The following is a 9,792-nucleotide window of genomic DNA, read 5'->3' as shown; positions in this document are numbered from 1 at the left end:
TTGAATTCGATAGGACTTATGAGCAGACATGAGAAGGGTTGCACTGCTAGTCTGTAAAATAAGATACTCAGAAGTGGCTTGAGTTGGCCATAAACAACCTGACATGAATGCTGGGTTTATGGTTATGCATTGCTTTTACATTACTACAAATTCCCTTGAGCATACTTGCAAAAAAATAAAAATAAAGCGGCAGCCCTATACAGAGTTACTTTTAACTTTTAACACTAAATGTAGGGAGCTTACCTCTTGAGTAAACATGCATGGCATCACACTTCCATCTATCCTGCAGTCCTAAATATATTTACTAAGGACAGGACTATAGTAGTTATCACTGGACACCAATACTTATTTCAGAAAAGCCATGCATATAATTGCACTGTTACTGGGCCCACCTTGGCTTTTTGAGGGGCACTATTTGCTGCTCCCCTTCTAGCTACATTTGTTCCTCTGGCCCTGCATTAAAACCACGTGCCGAGTGCTATCCTGTTTATGTTCACTCAGAAGTAAGCCCAACTATGTTCAGACACACTTACCTATGAGTAAGTCCCATTGAACCCAGTGGGGCTTCTGAGTAAGCATGTATTGCATTGTGAAAACATTGACAGTATTGATAGACGATTTCCTTTCTGTTTCAATAGCATTCGCCTATCCATTCTTAAGGAAACCAGCCCTGAGTACTCACTGGAAGGACAGGTCCTGAAGCTGAGGCTCCAATACTTTGGCCACCTCATGAGAAGAGAAGACTTCCTGGAAAAGACCCTGATGTTGGGAAAGATGGAGGGCACAAGGGGACGACAGAGGACGAGATGGTTGGACAGTGTTCTCGAAGCTACCAGCATGAGTTTGACCAAACTGCGGGAGGCAGTAGAAGACAGGAGTGCCTGGCGTGCTCTGGTCCATGGGGTCACGAAGAGTCGGACACGACTAAACAACAACAACAATATGGCCACTGAGCAAACTAATAACTGCCTCCCTTCTTGCCTGTATTTTGGCAATGAAGGATGGCTTGATCATCTCCATTTGACTGGCTGCTGCAGAAGCTGGCAAATAACTTCATTGGAAGCCATGTTCCATGCAAATGTAAGGTAAGCATTACACTTACCAAGAGAATAGGATAGCATGCAAAACTATGAGTTCTTTCCAAGGTGGAAAGAAGCTAGCAAAAAATTGCAAATGGGCAAAGACACCACTGAGCAAACATCAAAAGGTGAATATAACAAAGCCTGCTTCTTTGCAGGAACTATTTTCATGCAATCTTAACCGTTTTGGACCTGTCAGAAAAGAATCATAGAATTGCAGAGTTTGAAGGATCATCTAGTAACAGATCACCACCAGCCAGGTCCCACAACTTCAACATTAAGCTTTCATTTCACCCAAACACATCAAATTCAGTGCTAGACAGTGTGGCAAATGGTGATTCATTAGTTTATGAGATGATCATTCATAAACTTGAGATAATAACGTTAAATTAAATCATTCTTTAATTTATGGGAAATAATATTCCTACCTCATAAATCCAGGAGAATTGCTTTATCTCAAATGTGCTGGTAAAGATGTGCACATGTCTCATCCCCCTGACACTTATATTAGCTCATCATCATGGCAGAGACCTCTCAAAATAACTCCCCAGAATGATAGCTTTGGGGCTGGCACAGAAGATAAATCTAGTAGCTGTAAAGTTAGAGGTCAGGGAATTGATGTTATAGGTTTGAAAGGAGCAGACATGCACTCCAAAATGCTTGCTTAATTTCATAGGCGCAAGACAAAATGTGCCCGAAATGATTTCTTATTTCCCTACCGGAAGGTGCCAGCCTTATTCCAAACGCCTGCTGGGTTGCTTTATTAGTCTTAATCAAGTCCCACCTCGTGCCAATAATTCAAGAGGCCAGAGAACTCAAAATCATCTTGCCGCTAGCTGTACAAAATGCTTTGTTCTATGCCTTTGAAGGTTTATGTTCTAATCACCTATAGATGCTGAATCCGAAATCTTTAATGCCCAAGGGATGCCCTTGAGGTCCTAGTGGCCTGGGGGAGCCAAAACAATATCTCCTAAAATATTAATAACCCAGAGGTGCAATTTCCTATTTTCCTTAGTCAGCAGTTTTGGGGGGACTAGATCGGACCATTTGGAGCCTTATCAGGCCATTTGGTTCACCTATCTCAGTATTGTCTATATGGTACTGATGGGCAGTAGCTCTCCAGAATTGTATCCAGGAATCTCCCAGCCCCACCTGGGGATTGAGCCCACCTTTGCCTACCCAGCTGCATATCTCATTACTACTGCTGTGGTGCTGCCAAAGCAGGATTTCAGGGAAGAAGTCCAGAGCTCCCAGACACAACAGGGCTGGCTTTCCATACAATTCAGTCCAGTTCTACTGTTACCTAGTTATAGTGTTCATCTCCTAGCTCGTTTTATTTTATGGCATCTTTGCATTCTTCTTGTAAGTTGCTTTGAGACATTTTTTTCCTGTAAAAAGTGATCGATAAATATAATAAATAAAACAAAAACTCATTTAATAACTGAGGAAGGGAGTAAGCATGACAGTGAAGGATATCTATCTATCTATCTATCTATCTGTATATCTATATATATCTGTGAGAAACTTGAGCAGACATCTGAATATTAAGTTGGTTCATGAATATCTTGCCATGAAGGTCATTGGTAATTACTGCAGCCCTCCAGCTGTGATCATTTATTCAGTTAAAAAATATAGTCTTTCACAGATGTTTAGCAATCATTTCGAAACACTAGGTCATGTTGTACATTTGCAACAAATTAATATTACGGCGAAGGATTGGTTAATCATCTCTACTGGGCACTCAAGGGGTATGACAAAAATGTCAACTAAAATGTTACAATTATATTGATTGATTGGCATTCTAATAATTTTAAGTGGAGAATAGCCTAGTATTTTATGTACAAAAATTATTCATTTTCCTTTCATAAAAAGGGACTTTTTACAGCTGGATTTCAAGACATCGCTTCCCAGCGGTGGGTGTCATCCAGCCAAGTTGAAGCGTTGCAAGTCCAGCTATTTTAAAATTTATAAATTGCAGAGAGTTAAGCATGTGCTTAGCTATACAACTGAAATGTGGGGTGAAATGTGCTTAACAGCTGGGATCTTCCTTTGTTTTAAGAAACTGTATTCCGTATTTGATTATCTCTGTTACTAGGCTGACATTCATTTTCACTCATTTAATGTAGACTTCTTTCCATCACTATTGCAAGGGTTCAAGCCAATCTTCAATATAGCCTATTTTTTAATTTTAATTTTTGTACAAACTACATATGATAGAGTATTATATAGATTTTTCCTGGATGTCTCGGTGTCAGAGTCCTCCTTGTACAGTTTCTCAACTACAAGGTTTAACACAGTGAATCAGCGCTCTGGTCTTCAGTACATTACAGATGAACTCCTAAGCCCGGTGACATTGAATCTGTAAGATTGTATATATCTCTTCCAAGATTCATCTGAGACTGTGTGTGTGTGTGTGTGTGTGTGTGTGTGTGTGTGCGCGCGCACACACACACACACACACACAGTGGTACCTCGGGTTAAGTACTTAATTCGATCTGGAGGTCCATTCTTAACCTGAAACTGTACTTAACCTGAAGCACCACTTTAGCTAATGGGGCTTCCTGCTGCCGCCGCGCCGCTGGAGCACAATTTCTGTTCTCATCCTAAAGCAAAGTTCTTAACCTGAAGCACTATTTTTGGGTTAGCGGAGTCTGTAACCTGAAGCGCATGTAACCTGAAGCGTATGTAACCCGAGGTACCACTGTATATAATCTTTAAGCTCACGTTATTTTGAGTTATAGTATGTGTTGTATTGAGATATTTAGTGTACAATGTACCCTTATTTCATATACAGAGCTGTGCTTGATGAGGTTCTAGCCTAGATAACAAAAGCTTTCCCCAAAAGGAAGTTCTTTGGGGGGGGGGATGAAGCAAAATAGCTGAATACACACAACTCCCTTGAGATGTGGTAGAAGAAAGGCACTCCCATCAATGTTTTCTGTTCTAGCCCAGTGCTGAACTAGGCTCAAAACTAGTGAAATTGCTCCTGATTGAACAGAATGAGGAATGTGAATGGACATTGTCTAGTGTTTCAAAATGCGATTCACATGTTAACGTACGTTTTAAAAAGCAGACTTAGGGTGCAATCCTATCCTTGGATACATTAGCCGAGTAGGCCTTGGAAGCGATGGAAGTGCCTACTTGCCAGTAGAGATGGAGCTAAGAGTGGGAAAAGATGTCTGTTGCCAACCTGCACAGCCCTGGAAGGCTTGAAGCTGCAGGGAAGGATCATAGCTGAGTGGAAGGGAATCTGCTTTGCACGCAGATAGGCCCAGGTTCAACCCATAACATCCCTAGGGGTGGGAATGCCCCCTACCTGAAACCCTGGAAAGCCACTGCTGAGTCCTGGGCTAGATGAACCATTAGCCCATCTAACCATCCAACCTCCTGTGTCCCTAAGGCACTGCTGCCTGGAAGGCTCCACTAAGTCCCAGCTGCAGAGCAACCAAGAACAAGGTGTTTTGTGGGCAGAACAGGGGTGGCACAGGGGAGGAGCACACCTGCTAACTGTCCACTTGCTTGCATAGACACAGCCATGAATACCTGGGCAATCTATACCAAACCACAATCAAGCAAAAAATTACTCCTCTCCCATGGACTTGAATAGGAGGCATCAGGGTCAAATGAGGAATCCCCCCACTGTGTTCTGCAACACTTTTTCTGTGTTTTCCATCTTCCCTTGTGAGATGGGGGTAGCTTGGATGCAGAGACTGGGGAGGTGAATCTCAGAACCAGAGGATTCCTGGCCGTAGGACTGCTTGTTCCCTCAGTTATATTAGACACCCTAGTGTGCTGCCTCTGAGCTATGCAATGCAAATAAGCAAGACCACTGTAAATGGTAGATATTCATATCAAAGCACAGTAAGCCTTTTTCTTCTTTTTTTACTACCACTACTATTATCAGGCATTTGTTAATCTTAACAAAAACAGGCTTTCATTTATCAGCTTATTTAGCTTCATGTTAAAGTACTCAACAATGACTTAAATGAAATAAAGCACAAGGTAATTTGCTTAAAAATGAACTCATTGTCATATAGTTAATAGAAATAGTTTCTTATTCATGCATCATTAATATTTTATGCTTGTTAAAAAAAAGTAGTCTAATTTTAATGTGCCCTTTTGCTAGGCAGTAATGGAAGTTTTGATGGGTCATAAAGCAATGATTGAAGATTCAAAGCATATTCCTATGGTCAGAGCTGCAGCCACATTCCAAGCACATTGGTTTTCCTCCTCCTCATGCTTCCAAGACTATTTATATTGTACATGACTCCCAATTATAATCCACTTCTGTTAGTGATTGTGTGTGTGTGTGTGTGTGTGTGTGTGTGTCTGCATGTCTTATGCCTTGACTTGATTGAAGAAGATGATCAGTTATATTCTAATCTAATGGCTAAGATTTACTGTGCATTATACACTTCAACCTATTTTACCAAATGTGGAGCTGAGTCCTGCAATAATTTGATTGTTTACTTTTGTGTTTTGTTAAACTCAGTGCATGGAAATACATTGGACACTGCTCTGCAATACTTTGTGAAAATTAGGCACGCTTAAGTCCCAACTAAATCAAGGGCACTAAAGCTGCAATCCTACACACTTGGGAGTATCCTAGTAAACACAGAAGGGTTTTGATCTGAACGAGCACACTATATATTTCAAGGTTTCATTGATTTCAGTGTAATTTCAGCACACCTCATTTTCAGCGGCTTGCACCCAATAGTTGCTGCCATGGGGTTTATTTAGGGGTTCAGTGACTAGGGTGCGTGCATGGGTGTCCATTGTCTAGGATGCATTCATAATAGCCAGATATTGGGAAACATCATGGCAAGGGAGGATCTCTTGCAAGAGATGGCTGTTTAGGTGTGTTTAAGACAGGTAAAGATTATCATCCATTTTGCAGAAAAGTACACACTGGCCTGCTAAACAATAGAAGGACGAAGGAAATTGGCTGCTGTTTAGATAATTAGTATCTAGTGTACTACTGTAATCAAAATGTATATTCTGTTGAAAAATTTGCAGGTGCTAGATTAAGGTAAACTGAAATGTAATGTTAAGCTAATACCCTTCATGTGTCATGTTGTCTACAAGATTTCTGGAACACTTATGAAGGAATAGAACATAGAAGTTGTTTTTGTTTAAATGCAGTTTGTTTATGGCCTTTTTTGTATACACCTCTGTCTTATTGGAGGCAGAATAAATTATGCCTGTTATCTTGAGTAATTACTTGCTAAGATTTGTATTTAACAACATTTGCATTCAGGTTTTGATTACTGCTCTAAACAGAGTAGTTTTTCAGTATATTTATACTTTAATGCATATTTTATGTTAGAGTTAAAATATGTGATTACTAGTTCATAACAACTAAAAGCTTTCAAAATATTTTAAAGGCACTGTTCAAGCACAAAAACTTCTAAATATATGGTGGAAGTATTCACAAGCGAGGGTTTTATGTCATTTTGCGAGTGCACCAATGAATTAAAGCACAATTTCTGGTCCATTAATATCTGATCTGGTCATATTTATTTTTGTTTTATCTGAAAAACAATGTTTAGTCTGAAGCTAAGTAGCTGTTTTAATCAGATGTTTCATGCTTTTACTTAGTGTGTGATTGCTAAGAGAATACCACAATTTCAATGGTACAGTCAAATCATATATCTATATAAATGCATTTGCCCTTATCTTGCAAGATGCTGACTATACAGTGGTGCCTCGCAAGACGAAAAGAATCCGTTCTGTGATTCTCTTCGTCTAGCGGTTTTTTCGTCTTGCAAAGAAAGCCCATTGACGGATTAGCGCTATTAGCGGCTTTTAGCGGCTTATCGGATCAGCTGATAAGCGGCTTAGCGGCTTAGAAAAAGGGGGAGGGGAGAAAACCCGCAGGAACTCGCAAGACATTTTCGTCTTGCAAAGCAAGCCCATAGGAAATTCGTTTTGCGAAGCACCTCCAAAACGGAAAACTCTTTCGTCTAGCGACTTTTCCGTCTTGCGAGGCATTCGTCTTGCGGGGCACCACTGTACATGCATTTTTCCCTGTAGGGATTTATCTAGAAGAAACTCAACAACAATAGGCCGGTAATAAGGCAGGGTGGAGAATTAGCAAGCAAGCATCAAACTCATGTATAAGAAACATCTACCCTCTAGACTGACGTGGAGAATCTCAGATCCGGGGACCAGTTACGACACTTCAAATTACTCTGTCTGGTCCTCAGCACTCGCTCCAGCCACACCCTCTTTCCAGGCCATGCCCCACATCAACCCTACTTTGCAGCTTCCTTGGGTGGTTTTCCCTGACTGGAATGTGACTTTGAACTGTGATAATAGAGTCTGTCAGAGTCTGTCAAGACTGGCCCGTTCGGGCAGGGGTACCTTTACCTTTACCTTTAATACTAGTGGGACGCGGGTGGCGCTGTGGGTAAAAGCCTCAGCGCCTAGGGCTTGCCGATCGAAAGGTCGGCGGTTCAAATCCCCGCGGCGGGGTGCGCTCCCGCTGCTCGGTCCCAGCGCCTGCCAACCTAGCAGTTCGAAAGCACCCCCGGGTGCAAGTAGATAAATAGGTACCGCTTACCAGCGGGAAGGTAAACGGCGTTCCGTGTGCTGTGCTGGCTCGCCAGATGCAGCTTTGTCACGCTGGCCACGTGACCCGGAAGTGTCTCCGGACAGCGCTGGCCCCCGGCCTCTTGAGTGAGATGGGCGCACAAACCCCAGAGTCTGTCAAGACTGGCCCGTTCGGGCAGGGGTACCTTTACCTTTACCTTTAATACTTCATTTGTCTGGATGTCTGTTAAAGAGAAGTGTGGGAGTGTATCTAACAAGCCTCAGTTGGTCGCTGGTCTTTGCTGCTATCCTCATTATTCTCAAGAGAAGCACTTCTATCAGAACACAGTGTAAACATTCTTTAAAATGCATGACTGCTTTCTGGAGCTTCTGGGAAAGAACTGATGGTTAAGAGGAAGTCAGGAGCATGGAAAGGGGAGCACCGTAGAAGTTTGATTCACCCACAGGGAACAGATTGATTCAACAGGCCCACTTTCCAAGTAGACTAATTTGGAGTCATATTTTCCTGACCATTATCAGATTATCCTCAGATTGGGGAAATCCAAATTCACAGAGTGGAAGACCTTCAGTCTGAGGTGGACGTCGCATGGATGAGGTGAATGCACATTAAACTCTAGTGTGGACAAGCCCATAGTTGCACCAATAGCTATGTAACATTAGGCACTCTTGACATGGTGGTACCAGACAAATCCTGTTGTTGTTATTATTATTATTATTAAATTCCTATTTTCATCAGTGTGCTAAGGGTGTGCTAAGATATGAGCAGATGAACCTTTTGGCAATTCAGTCCCAAGTCATTTAGTCCTTTAAAGACCATCACCAGCACTGTAAATTGAGCTTAGAAACACATTGGCAACTATTGCAAACTGCTACAACACATCTGTTCTGACCAAGAGTTAAGCTGCCACATTTTGTTCCACTTGGAATTTCCACGTTCTTTTTTTAAGGCAGCCCCATGAGAACTGTACTGGTGGCTAAAAGCAGCCAGCAAAACCAAGCCCCTTCCGTTCTTTTCCTCCTTCCTCTGTAGGGAAACACACTCAGCGCCATAGATGCTACGACTCCCATCTATTTCCCGGTGCGCCATGCACATCTTAAAAAATCATACTGTAGAATTGGAAGGGGGCCAGGACGGTCATCTATTCCAACCCCCACAGTACAGGAATGCTTTGCCCAACATGGGGGCTCAAGCCCACATACCCTCCAACATTTCTCTGATGAAAATAGGGACGCCCCATTCCAATTTTACCATTTATACCCCACACAACTTTACTGGGTTGCCCTAGCCACTCTGGGTAGCTTCCAACATATATAAATGCATAATAAAACATGAAACTTTTTTAAAAATAAAAGTCTTCCCTATACAGGATTGCCTTCACATGGCTCAAGGGTTGGATAACTGCATACCCTCCAACATTTCTCCAATGAAAATAGGGACACCCTATTCCAGACCCTTCCAGGAAAATAGGGACGTTGCAAAATACGGTCTGAAGCTCAACATCAAAAAAACGATGATCATGGCCACTGGGCCCATCACCTCCTGGCAAATAGAAGGGGAAGAAATGGAGGCACTGAGAGATTTTACTTTCTTGGGCTCCATGATCACTGCAGATGGTGACAGCAGTCACAAAATTAAAAGACGCCTGCTTCTTGGGAGGAAAGCAATGGCAAACCTAGACAGCATCTTAAAAATCACCTTGCCAACAAAGGTCCGTATAGTTAAAGCTATGGTTTTCCCAGTAGTGATGTATGGAAGTGAGAGCTGGACCATAAAGAAGGCTGATCGCCGAAGAATTGATGCTTTTGAATTATGGTGCTGGAGGAGACTCTTGAGAGTCCCATGGACTGCAAGATCAAACCTCTCCATTCTGAAGGAAATCAGCCCTGAGTGTCTTCAGCTGCCTCGAACGCCCTTTTCTGTAGAATATCATTTTATTTTATTTTATTTAAGTCTTTCTCTGTAAGCTCGAGGTCTGGAAACAGCAACAACTTCCTGCAGCTGATTTGGAACTCGAGGGAGGGAGAGAAGAACTGAACGAGCCCTGAAGACAAAGGCTATTCCGAAGCCTTAGCCACGCCCACCAACCTTACGTCGCGACGAACGTTCCGACGCAGCTGGGAGGGAGGGGAGAGAGAAGCGCCGGCGAGCCTTAAACCGGGG

This window comes from Podarcis vaucheri (genome assembly GCF_965113315.1).
Source record: "Podarcis vaucheri genome assembly, chromosome: 10".
In the NCBI taxonomy this organism is placed as follows: domain Eukaryota; kingdom Metazoa; phylum Chordata; class Lepidosauria; order Squamata; family Lacertidae; genus Podarcis; species Podarcis vaucheri.
The sequence above is the reverse complement of the archived record's forward strand: the minus strand, read 5'-3'. Positions refer to the sequence as shown.